Raw genomic sequence first — 20367 nt, 5'->3', positions numbered from 1 at the left:
CAGGCCTCATTTGAAAAGCCTTTTGCAATCGTGTCAGTTCTCTGAGAAGAATGAGCCTTAGTTCCCTCAGCAACCCACCAGATAGGAGGAAGAGAAAGAAGGAGAGTAGCAGAAAGAGAGAGAGGAACAAGCGATTCGGGAAAGAGGGGGAAAATAGATGGTGCCACCCATCACCAACTTCAGCCCTGCCTATTATGGGCACACAGCCCACAACAATCTGAAGGAATTTGGCCCAGAAAAAAGGCTCATCACCCCTCCTAGATGATAAGGGCAGGACTGGTCAGTGATCAGCAAGAACACAGTCCCAAGAGACCATGGGAAAGTCAGAAGAAAAGTAGCTATCTGTGCCTGGTAAGTGTAGGCTCAAGAAAGTAAAAGGAAAAGCTATTTTGAGTAGAGTTCAACACACAGAGCAGCTTGAAATTCTCCACTGTATGGGGCAAATAAATGGGAGGGAGGATAATTTCACAGAATTGCTCCACCATAGAAGAAATTCTCCAGCATCTTCTCAGAATTGAAGCTCATCATTAGTAGTGCCAATAACAGGGCTTTTTTTTTTTTTTTTTTGTCATAGAACTCACCGGAAAGGCATTCCGGCACCTTTTTTTTGGTGGATTTTTCCAAGTGATTGTGAATCGCCCTGTTGGGCATAGCATGTCAGCGGCAAAAATCATTAACATAGTGCCTGCGGGCTGATTGTGAGGGCACTGCTTGGCTTGGGATTGGTCGTGTGGTCGCGTGCTGAGTGCTTACTGCTGGTGGCGACCATTATGTTTATGTGTGTGTAGAGCTAATGGCTACGTGCAAAAGGTAAATAAGTTCTTTATTTCAAAAAAGTTGGTGAATTGAAAATATTTTTTAGTGTAAAAATGTGACCCCAAGATGTGAGTTCCGGCACCTTTTTTTTTTAAACAAAAAAAGCACTGGCCAATAGCATGTTGTTGTTCAGTTGCAAAGTCATGCCTGACTCTTCACAGCCCCATGGACGACACTCCTCCACATTCTCCTGTCCTCCACCATTCCCTGGAGTACACCCAACCCCACACCCACCTCTCCAGTCATCCCATCCAGCCACCTCAATCTCTGCCATCCCCTTCCCCTTTTGCTTTCACCAATAGCATAGCTTCTTCTTTTTTCCCTGAGATGGTTTTGTTCTGTTTACTTTGCTACTATTACAAAAGAGACATGGTCAGGTTTTAGCTTCCCTCACATGATCTCAGCAGCTGTCCATCCAATGATGGAGGGAGTTCTAGCTATCCCTTTAATTCTTTTACAGGCAAACAAACAAACAAACACCAGTTTGTAATTATGTGTTGCAAACCCGATGAACAGCCCCATACATTTTTGGTGCTCCCCAGAATTCTTAGGCTGCTTCTGGGTCTGTGTCTCAGAAATAGTCTTATTTTTTGGAGACATTGTGTGTGTGCATGTATGCACACATGTGCACACATATGCAATGGGAAAGGTGGCCAGAAGAAACTCTGCAAACTGACCTTATATTTCTATGGGAGTGCAAAAAATCTCAGTTATGTTTTCAGAAGAAATTCCTTTTGATACATTTTCTAAGGCCAGAATTTCTCAGTCAGTCACTGAAATTACCAGTCTCCCAGACCTTATCCCATGTATCTTTACTTGTTCAGTTAGTACTGTTACGAATGCTATCCTGGCATGCAGCTTCTTTAGTGGAATTAAGGCAAGGGTGTAGCACAACCTATGCCACTTTATAAAAAGTCAGTTTATAAAAGTTTGCACATAAGCTATAATGGATGAACGGATAGAAGCATAGGTTTCTATGCTTGACCAATTTTCTAAGAATTGTAGAAATGTTTGTGCACATTTGCCTGGAGGAGGATTACTGGAAGATTTTATATAAGAATGGGCAGAAAGAAAGAAAACAGCTTCCTTATATGGATTTATCTTACTGAAACTATTTGGGATTTAGTAGTAAGGGTATATGACAAATTTGTTTCTGCTTGCAAGCAAGCCCTTTTCCCACCCCCAAGCATGAGTGTGAGAACACACCCACTGACATTTTCTAGTTTGATTTTGCACAGATTGTTAAATGCACACAGTTTTATATTACCCACCTATTCTATGGGGAAATGTTTGCAGCTTTGGAAATTAGTGCATGGTTTTTCTGTTTGCATAAACCAAACTGCGATCACAAGCACAAATGCACATGGGGAAACCTTGAGCAATGACATATATTCAGAGAACCTTGGCAAACTTGGGCATAATTCATTTGCCCATCCCTCTTGAAATAGTGCTTAACTTTGTTTGGATTGTATCCCACTTATGTGAACGGAGTGTCTATAACATATATCTCTAAAACCCAGCCATGACACCAGTTACTGTGAGAGAGTTAAATTAATGGCCACAGATGAAAGAAACCAACCATGCATGGATGGATCAATAAAGTTGAAATGCAGTAGGACCAACATGAAACAAACCAGCTGGCATCAGTTTTTCCTTAGAAGACAGTTTATTGTAGGTTTGAGGGATATTGCAAGTGGCAAACATTGATTTAATGGTCAAGGCTTAACACAAATCTTCCAATTCTCCTGAAATTGTCACTACTGAATTTGCTAGGAATAAAAATAAAACTGCCATAGCTGGAACATTAGTTCAACCACCAAACCAACCCCTTGGCCGCCAGCATGAGAAATGAAAAGTCTATTATTTAGAAACGTGTATACTAGAAAATAATTTCTAGGGTTTACAAACGCTAGGACAATAATAGTATAGTTTTCATCAGAACAGCCTTGCTAATCAAAGAACTTCAATGTAATACATTATTCTAACACTTTTCCCCAAGAAAATCAAAGTAGGTGTTGGTACATACTTTCCAAATATGTAGCTAAGACATAAGATGATGAAGATGATGATTCTGGATGCACTTTCTTCTCTATTCCAAAGTCCTTGGTGTGCTTTGCTTATTCTAACCATTTATTTCAATGAAAGATGTTGCTCCATGCATTCAACTGTTACATTCCCCCTCCAATTCAGTTAATTGAGAAGCATTGGCAGGTATGGAATTCTTTCACAGGTGTGCTTGTCCTTGCATGTCCAAGACACTGATGGGACAAGGCACCAGTCAGCCCTGTTGAGACATTACCAAAACCTGTTCTTTAAGCATCAAGGAAAAGGGAGTTTGCAAGCCCACTCCCTCTGTTGTTACTCTTGCTGTGCTGTATGCATGGCGGATGAATCTGGGATGATTCAGTCCTATGTCAGGAAGTGCACATATAGAGGAAGCTTGTTGTTCAAAAGATCATTCTCCATACATAAAGTGCAACAACAATAACAATGGAAGAGGTAAGGCAAGCCCATTCCCAATCATCACATGTTTAAGTGATGCATTGATGATACTTGAATAATGTTTCAACTTTCGATGTTTTCTGTATTTCTTACCATTAAGAATTCACATATCCAGCAATGTAGGGCATTTTCCCATTTTTGGCTTCACTTGAAGCCAGACTAGGATATATTCTTGTTTTGATGAAGAGGTTTTCTATCTTTATCTTGACCAGGCAGATGCTTTAATAGTTTGTCATCTGACTGCTATAATTCTTTATACTGGGGAAAGATTTCTGAAGAAGAAAGGGTCACATAATGGTTGGAAGAGCACTTTCCTAAGATATACAATATATTAAATTAATTACCATGACCCCTACAAGGTTTATATAGCTTTTGCATCAGAAATTTTATTTATCTTGTGAACAAGATCTTGATCGTTCTACTATTCTTTAGTCAAAGAAGAAATGTTCTGAAAGGAACAAAATGATTTTCTGATAAACACTTAGCATACTTTGGTCTAGCTATCTGCAATCTTATATACTGGTGTTTTGGAAGGGAATCATATAAGCAGAATTTTGTGGTTTTTGTTTATGACTGGATACTTTGACACCCCTCAAATAATTCTAAGAAAACTTAACACATTCAACATAGCTGTACCATCACCTGAATATTTATAGTTAAGCTCTTGGTCAAAATCTGAAAGAGCATTTTGCCCATTCCACCACAGCCTAGAAATGTTCCTAGAAAAAGCTTTATCTTTGGTCTGCAGAATATTCCAGCTTCAGGAATGGAGCACTGTGGAAACCTATATACACAAATCCTTCAGCTCAGGTATATGTGCATGGTACACGGACAGATCCTCTGTTATTTTAAAATAATGCATTGCAAAGACAAATTGTTTAGGCTGAACAATTTTAACCAAGGCCCAAGTAATAACTAGAAATGGAGGCATGATGCATTTGAAGAATAAGAGCAGAGATCAGACGAGAAAGTAGCCAGAAAAACTATACCACGTTTTATCAAAAGACTATATTTGAAGCATAAATGCCAAGCAAACTATGACACTGAGAAGGAAAAGGTAAGGTTTCCATCAGATGAGTTTTTTTTAAAAGGCAACTTTGATAACACATTATACAGGAACCTTTGCATTTCTGCCTTCTTAAAGTCAAGATGAAATCAGGTGTGGAGTTATCATATTATGGCTACTAGTATGGAGTCCTGGCTAATTAACATCTGCTCTTGCCATCGGGCACTCGGAGGTGTTTGGTGCCTCTCTGAAGGAACAAATTATTTGCTGTATTTTTAAGGAGCAAATAACAGGCTAACCCTGTTATTAAGCGCACACACACACACACACACACACATCTCATTTTGACCATTGATTTTCAACTATGCTCACACATTGTCTGATGTATAGCTCCAGAATATGATACTAGAAAAAGTGGCATTATTTTTCAATTCCTTATGGTCTTAGTTGATATGGATTATTGGATCATTTGCATCTGGTTTCAAAATCTGATGTTGGGACAGAAATATCCATGACCACCCTGGTAGCTGACCTATAATAGATTAGGGCAGTGGTGGCAAACCTATGGCACGCGTGCCACAGCGGACACGCAGAGCCCTCTCTGTTGGCACGTGAGCCAAGTTGCCCCAGCATCGCCCCAGCAGCCAAGCATCAGATAACAGCGCACATAGGGGCCATGCACATGCTGGGAAAGGAGTAGTGGTGCCAGGCAATGACATCACAAGCCATGACTCATTAGCTGTGACTCGTCCAAGCTTACACATGGCTGGTCACCCATGCAGATATATATATATATATGAATGATATATTTATCCTGGTCAGCCAAGGATATATATATATTTGCTTGGACTGGCTGTGAGTTGTTTTTTCTAGACTAAAACCTCAGTTTTCAGATTTTATTGCAGTGTTGGCACTTTGCGATAAATAAGTGGGTTTTCGGTTGCAGTTTGGGCACTTGGTCTCTAAAAGGTTCACCATCAGTGGGTTTGGCTTAGGAAAATGAGGTATCCTGGCATGATTTTGATTGTTGGAATGTGTTTAGAATGGGTAGAAATGATGAGCTGTGTAGAAAAAGAAGCCAGGTCAAGACCTTTTTATTTAACTAATATTTTAAAGTTAATTCATTTTAATGGTATATTTATTTATTTAATTCATTTTAACCATGTTATTTTATACTCAGTCGTGGTGTAGCCAATTTATTTATTTTAGGATTGGTGGGGTTTTAATGTTTGTAAACCACCCAGAGAGCCCTCTGGGCTATTGGGGTGGTATATAAATGCAATAAATAATAATAATAATAATAATAATAATAATAATAATAATAATAATAGTAGTAGTAGTAGTAGTAGCAGCAGCAGCAGCAGCAGCAGCAGCAGCAGCAGCAGCAGCAATGCTGCTCAAGGAAGGCTTTTTCAAAATAGCCCTCTTTCCTCTTTTAGGGTTAGGGTTAGGGATTTATACCAGGGTAGGGTAAAGGTTAGAAAAACGAGGTGTCCTGGCATGATTTTTATGGTAGAATTTGTTTAGAATGGGCAGAAATGTTGAACTGTGCAGAAAAAGCTACTCAAGGAAGGCTTTTTCAAAATTGCCCTCTTTTCTATGGTTATTTATTCCTATATTAGGGTTAGGGGAGTGCACCAGGGTAGGGTTAGGCCAATGGTGGTGAACCTATGGCACACGTGCCTCAGCGGGCAAGCAGAGCCCTCTCTGTCGGCATGCAAGCCAAGTCACCCCAGCATCGCCCTAGGAGCAGAGCATCGGACATCAGCGCACAAAGGGGCCATGTGCATGCTCGGAAAGGGGCCACTGGCAGAAGACAGTGGAGTTGTGGGGTGAAATGTAACCAATATACCAATGTTACAAAGGTCTGTTCCTTGTTTTCTCCAGTCAATTTGGCTGTGGAACCCCAAACCCTGCCTGGAGGCTGTTTTCAGAAGGATAGAGGCAAGCAAGGAGAGTATCTGTATCTATTGCATCCATATATGCCCTCCCGCCCCTTGAGATCTGCGGGAGAGGCCCTTCTCCGGGAACCCTCTGTGAATGATATTAGGAGGGTGAGTACCCGGAGGAGGTCTTTCTCTGTGGTGGCGACCCACCTATGGAATGCGCTCCCCAGAGAGGTCCGCCTGGCGCCGTCGTTATTTGTTTTTCGGCGCCAGGCTAAGACCTTTTTATTTAAAACTTATTTTAATTGTTCATTTATTATGTAGGTTTTTTTTAAAAAAATTAAGCCGAGATGCACCGGGTTTTTAATATTTTTATTGTATAAATTTTATATGCTTTTGTTTGTTTTTGTTGTGAGCCGCCCCGAGGCTTTGCTGCGATGGGGGTGGCATAGAAATGTTTTAAATAAATAAATAAATAAATAAATCTGTATAAGTCAGAGGGACTAGGTCTATGCAAGTATTTGCCTGATTGTTTGTGGGGGGGAAAAGCCATGCATATACACCTGACCCCCAAGATCCCTAAGTGCGGTTCATGAATGGGATCTGTAAGTACATTCGTGTTTAGCTGAACATGCTTAGAGAGATTCCACAAGTGTGAACACTGCCTTATCTGTGTTTCTGATCACCAAATGTCTGGAAGTGCATTCAGCTGAAATGCAGTCACAGAGTCCAGTGCAAACCCACACAGCCAGGTGCATGGAGATATTGGGGACTGGTCTCACATGAGCACCTATATCTCACTATACATGTTTGATTTCTGCACAAGCATGCAAATCTGGGGAATCTGCTAAACTAAAGTGAGAGCAGTTATACTGCCCTTGAAGGACTGAGACTGCTCCCTAGGGACCCCATGGACTCTGTGCTATCTATAAAGACACCAGAAGTGACACTTGCCAAGGCTACCTTTTAGCTGATTCCCCAGCTGCATCCTTACCAAGAGAAAACAGACTTGGCTTTAGTCTTTCATGCCCTTGTTGTATCTGCATTAGATTACTGTAATGCACTCCACCTGGGGTTGTCTTTAAAGACTGCAATTGAGAAATCTGGTTACTTGAAGGAATTAGGCAATTAGACTACAGAAGACCAATCCTGTACCATGGTGGTTGTTAGTGGTGCATTTTTGGAATCAATTTAAGGATCTGGAAAATGCCTTTGAAACCCTAAAATAACTTGGTACCAAGTTACTTGAAAGGCTGTTCAGAACCTAATGACCAAAAGAGGTCTTGCTCAAAGGTCTGCTGGTAAACTCCATCAGGTTGGTAGGTACAAGATAGAGGGCCTTTTCTGTAGTGGCCCCATACTTATGGAACTGTCATATCTGGAAAATATACCTTGTTGCCTGATAGATTGCTTTTAAAATGACCTTTCAAAAAGGGCTGCTTGTGTCAGCCTTTGTCTGCTGGCTTTTTGACATTAGCTTTTCCTGCAAAGTCTTATTTTTAAATTCGCTTTATGATGTGCATGTGTGAGATACAAGGGAGACCTTAGGAGCTTTGTACAACCTTGAAAGACAGTGCCTTCATAACTAAAATGAATTACGGGTAGCATTACTTAACATTGTAGGCAAGACAACTACTTGCCCATCAACTATACAGTTAGAGTAAAAGCCAGGTTGTGATTCTCAAGGAAAACCAGCTATTTTTCAGAGGAAAAGAAATGTTACAAGAGAAGCAAAAGAATTAGCAAGGAAGAAGCAAAGCAAAGCAGCAAAGACACCAGTTTTACTGCAAGGCTACCTATCCTTTGCATCAGGATATCAAGCCATCAGTATACTTCCAGCCCTTGGGATCTTTCTGTAAAAGAGATCAGCAAATATATTTTACATATGAATTGGTGCATTTTCACATTTTTTGTAACTGCATAACCAGAAAGTTCAAATGCATTTTAATACAAAGATAGAGAGTTTATTAGATTAATGCTAGCGAAGGATCCTATGTAACTCATTTCATGCAAACCATTTCAACCTCATTACCTGGAGTATTTGACTGAAAGAAAGGAAGTCTTAAGTGCCTGTTCATTAACTTACTGCCAGAGTCTTCTGATTATTTCAAGGAGATGCTACAGAACAAGAAGATGATGAATCAAAGAGTAACCAAATGATTGATTCATTTCCTTCCATTAAAAAAAAAACATAATAATGAAACATAAACGTGTCAGATCTGTTTCTACAGGATTGATATTTAATGCAACTTCTTTTGAAGATGAAATTAAATTTCCTTAAAAGGCAATATTAGAAAGGAGATAGGATGAAATCTTCCATTGAGACACCATTACTCTTATAAGTCTTACACAAAAAAGAGAAGATTTTGAAAAACTTTTCTGAAGTACGTCACTAAATTGATTTATGCAGTTCAAAGCAGTAATTATGAAATGTGCTTATCTAGACACCCTCTGTTTCTATTGATCCTTGATGAAAAGCTCATAATTCATGGCATTCTGATGTTTGGGAATGTTGGAATTATTTATGACTTGCAGTCCAAAGGGCTGTGCTAAGACAAAATGGAAGTTTGAAGTTGATTTGCAATGCATCAAGATGGGCTGTTTTCAAGGGCTGAGCATAGATAGTTACAGCACCATGCCTTGAAACTGAGAAGCACAAGCCACAATCTGCTGCAAAGGAAGGAAACAGCCATGCATCAACGGGTCTAATTATAGGGCAAATAGAGTCTTGCAGTAGTCCCACAACACAAACAGATGATGTGGCTTCTAAATATTTTGCAATATATTTACTGCAAGCTCTGTGTAGGAGAAAATGGATGGATGGTTGTGAGGCAACTGAAAGTCTCTGTCCTTTTGAAACTATGGGGAAACTAGAAAGTAAACATTGATGAATAAAATGTTGATGTTGAAATGGGAGTTCCTCCAAAGACATGTGGCCAATTCTATAAAGTAACCTAATTATAACAGCCTTGACAGAAAGGTGTGGAGCTTTACTTCTCCAAAACTTGGATTGAGAAAAGGTATCCAAAAGCATGACACTTACGAAATTGGCAAAGCTGATGGGGATGGGAAAAGGGAGTTAACTGGCTGTATGTTGGCAATGGAAAATATACTGCAAAACCTTGTCTGAGTCTGAATACAATATTCCACTGCAATGAGACCAGGCAGTCCCCACCCTTCATGAGCATGGCTTCAGTCCCTGAAGTAATGTCACTTCTCTCTGTCTCTTTTAAATAGGCATTTTAGAATTACCTTCCCTGTTCCGTGTTTCTTTCCTCCAACCACCTTGTTGCAGCAGACCGGCATAAAGTGGTCAGCAAAGTTCTCTCTCCTTCCCTTTCAGGTCTCCAGTTCTCCATCCAGCCCACACAACCAAATTCTGCCTCCACTACAACAGAAGGAATGTCCTGTGTGTGTTTTAAAAAAGAAAACATTATATTTTTTGACATGTATCAAAAATAGAGCTGTGGACAAATGGCATTTTAAAATTCTCCAATACATTTCTGGGCTAAGAAATTTTATAGAATTTCTCCAGAGGGAGGAGAAATTCAACAGTTTCTCAAAGGTAGGGTTCCTCTTCCTTCATTCCCTTCATTCTTTCCTCCCTTTCACTTTTTTCCCCCAAAATATTGCTACTACAAGAGACAACAGCAATTTTTATTCAATACAAAGTTAGCAAAATAAAAACCATAAAGTATTGCAGTGACTATAGCAGAAGGTGTGAATATATCTATTTCAATAGTATAACATACACCCCTATATATTCTATATGTGACAAGATATGCTACTATTCTTGGATATAATTATAGATAAACTTCAACATAGATAGATCCAATACTTGTCCACTTGTAAATTATGCCCAAAGTTCACTAATTCAAAAAAGAAAGCCCCTTGTATCATTGCATTAATAGTATCATTCTTAGCCCATTGTATTATTGAATGTGTCTGTTTGTCCTTCCAACATTGTTATGGTAGCCTTGTAGAATCGAAAGATGTGGTGAATCCATTTATGTTGTCTTTGTGTTATGTGAAGATCCTTTTTAACAGCATCTTAAAATGAAATGCTAAAGGAAGAGTCAATGAAAATTTCAACAAAGAAATGATTTGCCTCTCTTACTGTGAGAAAAATATACATATGCCCACCTGAGAATTTTGAATATTTCCACAGTTTCTAATAATATCTCCTAGGCTAACTAGAAATAGGGAATGACAGAATGACTCCTACTTAACATGCATGTTGGAACATCATACGGAACAGCAGCAGGATCCTAAAGTTGTTGGCACATTCCTATAGGGAAATATCACTAGCAGTTGTTTTCAGCAGTGAGCTAGAGACCAGAGGGACCTGATTGTCATCTCAGTTGTTGCCACCTATAATTACTTCTGAAGATTCATGTCCTATAATGATCCCAGGCACTCCTGTTATCTCTTCCTGGCGACTGATCTGCAACATCTGTCACCAACATCCACATAAGTTAAGAGAGCAATTTTGCTTTGGGATGACACAGACAACAGACATTGACACTGTGTTACACTACATGATGCATCCAAACTAAGAAAAAAGAAGATTGAACAGGGAGGTGAATGTCACAGAGCATCTGCAAGCTGATGTTTCATACTGAATTTGAAGACAGATGGATTTTGATAGGTGAGTCATGAACAAGCAAAATTATGCTCCTAATAAGCTTACTGCTGTGCTTGGCCAAAGCAAGCCATGAGTCAAATCCTGCTAGTTGTGTCATAGTGGGTGCCTTGCCATCTTCTTAATGCTGGATTGATGCTTTTTAAAGTGGAGGGCGGGGGGACAAATTTTATACGATAGTCCCCAAAAATCTGACTAAACTTTATTTCTGAGGTCAGGCAAAAATCTCTCCCCTTTACCCTCCCTATGTTCATCCTCTCCCCCTCCCCACAATGAATGCATATATTTGAGGAAAACAATGTATAGATTTTCCTATGAAAAGCAGCAGCAGCAGCAGCAGCAGCAAACAAACATTATATTCTGATACGGACTTGTGCTGGAATAAGTTTTGAACTATAATTCGGAGAACTACAACAAATCCAGTTTTGCTGATTCACACATCCTTAACCAGGGCCTAATCTATTCAAATCTAGCCTGGAGTTTTTGAGGACTAGTCTCAGTCCATTAAGTATGCATTAGTCTGGGAGGCTTACAAAATATAATAACAAGAACAATAAAACGATACTAGAAAATTAGACATATATACTAATCAGCAATAAAGTAACAGCAATAAAACACATGGGAACCCCACAATGGAACTACACAATAACTGGAATCAATCAAATAAAGGCACAGTAGCAGTAAAATTCAATAAATACTACATAAGACATATTAAAATGACTTTAACTAAACATATTGAGCAAATAAAAAGGCCTTCACCTGTCAACAAAAGTAGTAGAGAAAATGCAACGGACGAATCTCTTTGTGGGAGCTGATTCCAGAGTTGAGGTTGCACTACCAAGAAGGTCCTTCTTCTCATAGCTACCTTCTTTGTTTCCTTCTGAAAGGACTGTCTGAGAAGGACCTCAGATGATGATCTTAGGGTCTTGGTAGATACATATGGGAAGAGGCACTCCTTTAGGTAACCTGTCCCCAAGCCATTCAAGGCCATGTTAACACTTAGGCCTTGATTTCAAATGGTAGTTAATTATGTTGACAGAGGACTGATATTATATGTTCATATCAACCCATCCTTGTCAGCAGCCTTGAATATTCTGGACTGTCTTCCCATTAAGAGAGCAATACAGTAATCCAAACAAGAGGTTACCAGAACATCAATGACTGTTGCTAGGTTCTGCCTGTCCTGATATGGTTGTAGTTGGAAGTTGATGGTAGTTGGTAAATCACTCTGAGCTGATTCAGTGCACTGGGCCACTGAATCTACCCAAAGTTCTTGTGATCATTCAGGCTGCAGGAGCACCACCAAGCTACAATTCTTGTCCTTTAGGGAAGTGCAACCCCATCCAGGACAGGTTTGATGTCCCTTAGGAGATTGGATTATGTTGCTTGTAAACATTCATCCACCAATGGCAGTATACCAAGCTTAGAACCTGGTAAATGCTTTTTTCAAGTACCCAGATTCATCTTAATTTGCTTTAAAGTACCTCCCTTAATTTTTTAAAAGCTTGATCACTTGATAACCAGCAGCCTGATTCATTAACTGGATAAAAGATGGAAAACAAACTAGGTTGCTCAATACAGGGGAAGGCAACATCCAATACACTTCTTCCCAGAAGCCATCTAGGGCTTCTCTGAAGTTGAACCATTGCAATTTGGCAGTGCCACAGCAATGAATTCAGCAGAACTAGTGAGGGCCATACAAAAGGTTGGGGGGCTCATACAGCTGGTATGCTTCTTGTTGCACTTTCTTGGTTAACTGATGGATTCCATGTCAAGAGACGGAATACATTAAAATAATCTGAAGAGGGACTGACCCTTGCAAAGTGAGTAACTTTCATGAAAAATGTACAGAGCACTCATATATAACCAGTTCACAAAAGTTTGAATTATTATTTCACGGAAATAGCTTTAACTAGCTTATCATTCCTGCTGGGATGTGCATTGCCAGATGTTTGAAAGAAATTAGGATATTTATAACCAGTTCCTAAAAGTGCAGGGAAACTTCCAGTGTTGCTGGGCACAGCTGGTGAGGAGAAGGCTACAGATCAATCAGATCTTTGAAATCCTTAAAAGGAGCCCTTACTGAGAAGCAACCTTTCATCTCCCCTAAATGACAGATATGTATCGGAAGTAACGGTTCCACTCCCATGAGCTCATCCTCTCTCCCTTATACCTGCTGGCTTCTGGTGCAAAATCAACAGACTTCAAAGAATTTACTGCTGCTTCATACCAACAAAAGGAAAAGAAGAGCGGGGCTCTTTTGGAACTTGTTATGTAACTGCTAGATCTTGCTATGTTCACCTAAGGCTATGAGCTTCCTTCCTTCCTCCTCTCTGAGAAATGCAGATTTCCCCATTTCCTTGTGTCTACATCCCAAAAAGAAAGCTTGGTGTTGATAGGTTTCTCTCTTATCATGGTCCTCCCCTCTCATATTCAAAAAGTGTTGGAGACATCCATATCCGTTAGCACATTTCTCGGGGCTAGTCTCTAGGGCTAGAGTGGGAAGATGGTCAGCTCTAGATGTTTTGGACTTCATCTCCCAGAATTCTCAGCATGGCTGATGTTCAGGAATGCTGGGAGTGCAATACATCTGGGGATCTAATTTCTACCCACTCTTCTGCCCTAAGCAGAAGTAAGTTTTCCTCTTCCTTTGCATTCTTTTGTAATCAATAATGAAAATAGATGCCAGGGTTCTGTTCTTGTCTTCTAGTTTCCTCATTGGTATTGATTACCTGAAGTGCAAGCATACTCTCCTGAGCATTAAGTACTTGTGACATGAAATAGAAATGCACCTACTTAAAAGTCAAGAACAATCTCTTACTTACTGTTCGTACCACCTCGTGAGACTTTTTCTTTGATAGGGATATCTGATGGACCAAGATATGGCAGCAGGTTGGGAAAGAGGGAGCTTCCCCAGCTTCATGGCCCCATTGTCAGGCTGCATGCGAGCACTTTTGGCACATTGGATGTGGGCTGGAAGTACTCAGGTGTATTCTGTGGATGGACAGTTAGCATGGCTGATGTGTCCACTTTTTCAGAGGGCTGTTCTCTCTTTGAATGTGTCCTCAGTCAGAAGGGATCTCCAGTCCAAGTCTAGGTTAAAGACATGGGACCATTGGAAGGAAGAGCTGGGCCTTGAAGTTGCCTGTCAATACCACCAAGACAACAGACTGAGCAAGGGACACTGGGATATGCAAATATTATGCAAATGTGCACACCCTTCTGTCCTCTTTTTTGGCAATGTATTCCTCTTTTTGCCTAACCCAGGACCTATATGAGTTAGTTGCAGTAAGAAGAGTGTCTTCCTCAGGTGCACTATGGAGTGAAACAATCTCGGGCAGAAGGTGGGAGGAAACATCTTTAGCTATGAGGCCACCATGGGAAAGACACTTGTTGAAAAATACAAAACTGTTTCAACAAGAAAGTGTTTACACTCTTTGCACTGTTTAAAAAAACAAGAAAGAAAAGAAATGGAGTAACTTTAAAAAGAAGGCAAAACTGTTGATTGGCATACCTCCAACTGCTAAAAAAATAAAAGTGTAAATCCACTACTTACAAAAGCTGCTATCAAAGATAGACATTATTCTGTCAAGTCACATGGATTCCCATCTTTACTTAATTGGGGCTGTTGATTTGGTCAAATGGCTAAATCTTGGGAAGGTTCCACCCTGTCACTTGCAAAATCCTCTGTCTGTCTGTCTGTCATCATAATACTTTTGACTGAGCTCAACAGGACAAATGGTGATAAATACAAAAGAGAAGAATTAAACACATTAATAAAGATTGATTTGGAAAGATTTCAAAAGAAAACATAGCATATAGTATATAGGCATGTCTTTATCCATAGTTCTTTTTGCAAATGGGAAAGGCCTAAGGCAGGAGCATGTAATGCACTGACCATGTGTGGCCCTCACTGTGGTTAAAAAAAAGTTAAATAAATAACTCAAAGTAGGACACATTTAGCTTCAAAACAAGTTTAGCTTGGTCCATTTAATGGTCTGCATCTCTAATGTAGCATTTCATTTTTTGCAAAACAAAGAAACACCAAACACCAGAAACCAACACCAAAAACCAAACCTAAAAATCTTTAAGTGAATCCCCCCAACCCCAGTTTCCTTTAAATTGCTTAGATATTTCACCTGACCTGGAAACTTCCGATCAATCTTAATACTTTAATTTCTAACTAAGCATTTTTTAATTCTAAAATTCCCACCAGCACACATGCTGCATTTGTGGATTTTAGTAGAGGGGACAATTATGAGAGGTATTGCCAAAAGCAGAAGAAGGAAAGGAAGACCAAATATGAAACAGTCTTAGCCTTGGTCTCTAATTTACAATAGCTTAGCCAGGATGTCAAGGAAAGGGGATTTTTGAGGGCATCCATTCATAGGGCAGGCAGGGATGACAGCAAGCTACAACAACAAGCTGAAGGTTGCAAAATGAGGAGGGAAGCTTTCCATTTCACCAACTAGTCACTGTGACGAAGAGACCAGAATTCTTCAACTTTGCAAGGAGCAAAATGAAAATTCTCAGGCAATCTCTCAAAAAAGTTTCTTCTGGGATTTTTCAACTCAGCTTGGATGGAATGAAGCTGTATTCTTAATTTATATTAGTCAATGAAGGAAGCAATATTCTAAGGAAAGAACCCTAGAAGTACTAGGGACAATTGTTTCCTCAAAGGTATATTGGACGGCAGGCACATTTGTACCTGAAAGTCTCCACCCAATTTGTGAGCTGTGTGTGTGTGTGTGTGTGTACATTATTATTATTATTATTATTATTATTATTATTATTATTATTATTATAACATTTCTATGCCGCCCCTTGCCGAAGCCTCGGGGCGGCTTACAGCACAATAAAATACATTGAAATACAATAGAACATAATAAATTACCATTTTATTTATTTATTTATTTATTTATTTTATTAAAACATTTTATGCCGCCCCATTCGCCGAAGCCTCGGGGCGGCTTAAAACAATAACAACAACATGTATGGAGGGCATTTTGTCAAGCATTTTCTGTGGAGCGGGGAATTCTGCAACTTGGAAGGAATAAAGTTGGGTCTAGTCTACTACAAGTGAAACATGTATTAGATTGAAACTGGCAGTTTTGATTCGTCAGTGCCCCAAGTTTCTGAAATGATAGGCTTTTCACAAGTGGGATTTCAGTCAATGGCTCTTAGAAGTATTTCACAGATTTCAGTAAAAACAACCATTCTCAACAAAATACTTAAGAGGTTTGCTTGCTTTTACCACAAAGCAACTTTTGCCTTTAGCTGCATTGCTGACATACAGAAAAAGGAAGAGATCATACATGAATGAATGAATGAATGAGTCTGAATGGACAAATCTGGCAGGTAAAACTATTTCATGGCTCAGAGGAGGTGCTGTTACTGCTGTCCAGGTTCTTCTACTGGGACACCTTAGTCCTCATTTCATACTGTGCCAGTTTTACCTGGAGAACTTATTTTATATTGTTAATTCGTTGTATATTTGGATGTATTATATTTTAATTTTATGTTGTGAGCCTCCCCGAGGCTTCGGCGAATGGGGCGGCATAGAAATGTTTGAAAGAAAGAAAGAACATCTGTGGCATCCAAAAGACTTTTCACTGTGGTGGCTCTCCTCTCCTCTCCTCTCCTCTCCTCTCCTCTCCTCGCTATATAAAATATCCCCATGTTGATGTTCTCTGTCAAATGAACACAGATGCTTATGACTAATAGGCCTTTGATCTCTGCTGAAGACTGCAGATCAGAAAAGCACGTCAAGATGTCAAAGTCCGGTACTGACTGTTTCAGCTTTGGTCCCCTTTGCTTGCAGGATTAACTTCACCTGGCAACTTTGATAGATCAGTCTTAAATTCAAATGAGCCTCCAGGGTCCTGTAAAACATCATTCACAGCACCTAGCATTGAAGATGTGCCTCAAATAGAAAGGAGGAAATGAAGAAAATAAAGAAGGAAAAAGAACTGGTGAATAATTCATTATAGGACACATTTGCAATGCACTTTCTGATTAGGATGAGATCAAGTTTGTGATTATTGTTTATAAATTGGCTTGTTTACTTATTATTTATATCACTATATTAATACCCCATTGTTTTTGTTCTTGTAAAGAAGTCAAGGGTGCTCACATGGCACTCCTCCCCTCCAATCAGTTGTCATAATAATTGTGTGATATCAATGAGGAGGAGAGTCAGTGACTGGGCCAGAGTTACCCAGAGGGTTGCATGGCTGAGCAGGGATAAGAACCCAGAGCAACTTCATCCCAGTCAAACAGCGTAATAGTTATGCCTCACTGATTAGTGTTTTTACAGCATCAACCTCTGTGGCTGCCCATAATGTTTTGAACTCAGAAAATTGCAAGAATCCAGCCATGCACAGTGCATCACCCCTCTCCATAACCTGGAATGGTCCCCCGGTCGGTAGCTCATTCTTCGCTTTTTACCCCTAGGCTTCAATACACCAGTCTTGCAATGCAGATCTCTGTCTGTCTGTCTGTCTGTCTTTCTTGCACTTTGCAGTTACAGGACAAAGAAGTCCAAATGCCCTCTTGTGAGTTTAGAAGCTTTCCTTCTGTGCATGTCAAGAAATTGGCTGAACCCAAACCCAGACTTCTCAAAATACTTCCCTTTCAGTGACTCTGTGGGTCAACTGCCAGAGGTTAAGGGCCAGCCCTATGCAAGCCCTCTAATTGGGAAGCTAGTTTCTCCTGGTGCCTCATCATGAGGTCAGGAACTGGGCAAGGCAATGGCTATCTCTCTCCCCATCTTCAACCTCCCACATCCCTTCCAAACATTCCTACTCTCCTGGTCAGCCTGGGAATCCATGGGCAACAACTTTCTTCCTTCCTTCCTTCCTTCCTTCCTTCCTTCCTTCCTTCCTTCCTTCCTTTCTTTCTTTCTTTCTTTCTTTCTTTCTTCCTTTCTTTCAGTATTTGTATGCTGTCCTTTCACATAGCCTCAGGACGGCTTACATAAATAAGAATAAAATAAAACATAATACAAAGAAAATCCATATCCGCCCTGGCTGCAGAGGATCCTTCAAATCCTGGACCACTCCTAGGGTTCCCAAAACTCTCAACTCCACTTCCTCAAGGTCTCCTCCTCCTCCTCCTCCTCTTCCTTCTCCTGAATCCAAGTCACAGTGACCCTGGGATGCCCACCAAGAGTGGTGGTTGGCTTCACTCATTTTATTCCACCTTAGGAGCAAGCGGAGAGACATGGGATTTTCGGAGCGAGTACTGCTGTATCCAAGGTTTCTGCTACTGGAGGCAGCATGGCACAATGTCGCTCTGCTGCTGAGATTCCAAGGCTGCAAGTGGGCATCAGGAAAGAACTGAGAAGGAAAATTTAACAAGGAACACAGAGTAGCCAATCACAGCAAAGCTGAAGCCAGCTAAGCAGTTGCTAGGCAGACCGGGATAGTGGAGAATATGGGCTAGAGCATCTACTGCAAATGTTAGTGCTCTTGCCATGAATTTCACTGGAAGAAGTTAGGAAACCAGGCAGGAATGTGGAAAATAGGTTGTGCAAACAAGCCATGGCGAACAGAACATATATTAAAGAAAAGATTTAAAAGAATCTTGTTTGATATGCCATGAAGGAAAGGAGCAACATTTAAGGTACACTGGAAATGGGCATGCATAGGTGAGGAACAGTTGTTGTTATTACTTATTTCATAACATTCTTAAGAAAGCGATAGCAGAATACTTAGTGAATATACTCAATGTACAGTGAACCAGCATGTTCATACTTTTAAATGAACATAGGAAGGCAGAAATGAATTTCTCAAATCATTATGACATTTTATGTAAATTCCACAGGTGTATAGCAGCTTGAATTGAAGGTGAAGCAACAACTTCACTCTTCTTCCTTTGTTCTGACCACAGGAACCTGTTTCAGCCAAGGCATCTTCTTTAAGTTGAAGAAGGCTTGGGAAAATATAAAAGCACCTGTGTCAAATATAATCTACATTTTGTTGAATGCAGTGGTGCAAAACAGATGCAGAATACGGATGCAGAATATAAACAAGTTATAGCTAGCTTACACTCTGCTTTCCTGGAACCTGTTAGTTCCCTGATAGGCCAAGGCTGCTCCATGGGTCTCCAAAGGTGCTTGGACAATTGATGTGCCCAATCTTCCCAGGCGGAGAATGAGACAATGCCTTTTGTCATGGATTCTATATGGTTGCTCTCTCACACTACTGCAGAGCTTCTTGGGATGCCACCAGGCTCCCCCATACCACTTCCTAGGAACAAAGCTCTTTCAGTAAGGTAAATAGCTTTGTTCTTACCACAAAGGCATGCCCTTTCTTTAGAATGACTGTGGAAGGCAACTTCAAGGCAATTATATGTGGTGTTTTTTCTTAACAAGCTGAAGGCCTTGAGGCCTTGGCATGCTTTCAAGAAATTATTTTGCTTTTTGGACACTGGGAAATTTCTCTGCAGTACCTGTTGAACCACAATAACCTCCTCGCTGTTCTTTCAGTAGAATCTGAACAATGCATCCCTGCTGAATACCAATTAAATGTGTGTTTAGCTTTGTGCTAAAGAAGGGAAAGTAGGAATTTACTTGACAAAGAACATCTGTAGCTTGGTACCTATTTTCCTATTTACAGACAATGTTGCTTCCCTGCAAAGATATTTAGGCTAATCATACTCAATAGGCACTGAGTCCCAATTGAACACACAGGGACTATTTTCTAAATAAATATACATAGCTACAAACCTGGTCCATTGCAATAGATTTATCACCATCTCATATAAAAAAGAAAACAAAAATAAAAATCCATAAACTGCTAGCACAATTCCTCCCTTTGTTTGAAAACTAGCTTTTACTATTATATGTCCACTCTGAATATTTTTCTAAAAAATGATGCACTAAATTAGTAATACTGATGGTGATGACACTCATAATCATGATAATACATTCAAAGGTTAGTTAAGACACAATACTTTGGATCTTCCTTTGCCATTATTCATGGAAGGTTTCCAGTACCACCATTGCAAACTCCACACAAAAAAGTGTTATGCTAGTAAATTAGTTTTGTTCAGCTTAACCCAGTGAATTATCTTCACTGAAGATAGAAATGTTGCATTTAAACAGCCCAAAACCTCATTGCAATGACAAAATAGCACCCCAAATTATTTATTTACCATTGGGCCCTACAACTATAAAGTATAAATATGTATTATTTTTAATTGATTTTCGCAGAACTCCCTTTTTGAAAATGTTTAAACTGTACTTGATAAACATCCCTTTGTTTCTGTAAACAAAAATAAAAGCAGGGGACATACAAAAACTATACAATTACAAATTAAAAGGGAAAACACAAGTGACAACACATGCAAATTTCTAGTGTGACTTATATAAAGGAGAATTGTTGGAAATTTTATCCATATAATACTATCAGCCTGTTGCACAATATAGTATGCAGATTTTATCTACTGAGAGTGGGTTTTGGAGAGAAAATTGGAGTAGAGACTTTAGTATGCAGGATATCTAAATTTTGAGG

Source organism: Varanus komodoensis, unplaced genomic scaffold (assembly GCF_004798865.1).
Source record: "Varanus komodoensis strain SLA01 unplaced genomic scaffold, ASM479886v1 scaffold1, whole genome shotgun sequence".
In the NCBI taxonomy this organism is placed as follows: Eukaryota; Metazoa; Chordata; class Lepidosauria; order Squamata; family Varanidae; genus Varanus; species Varanus komodoensis.
The sequence above is the reverse complement of the archived record's forward strand: the minus strand, read 5'-3'. Positions refer to the sequence as shown.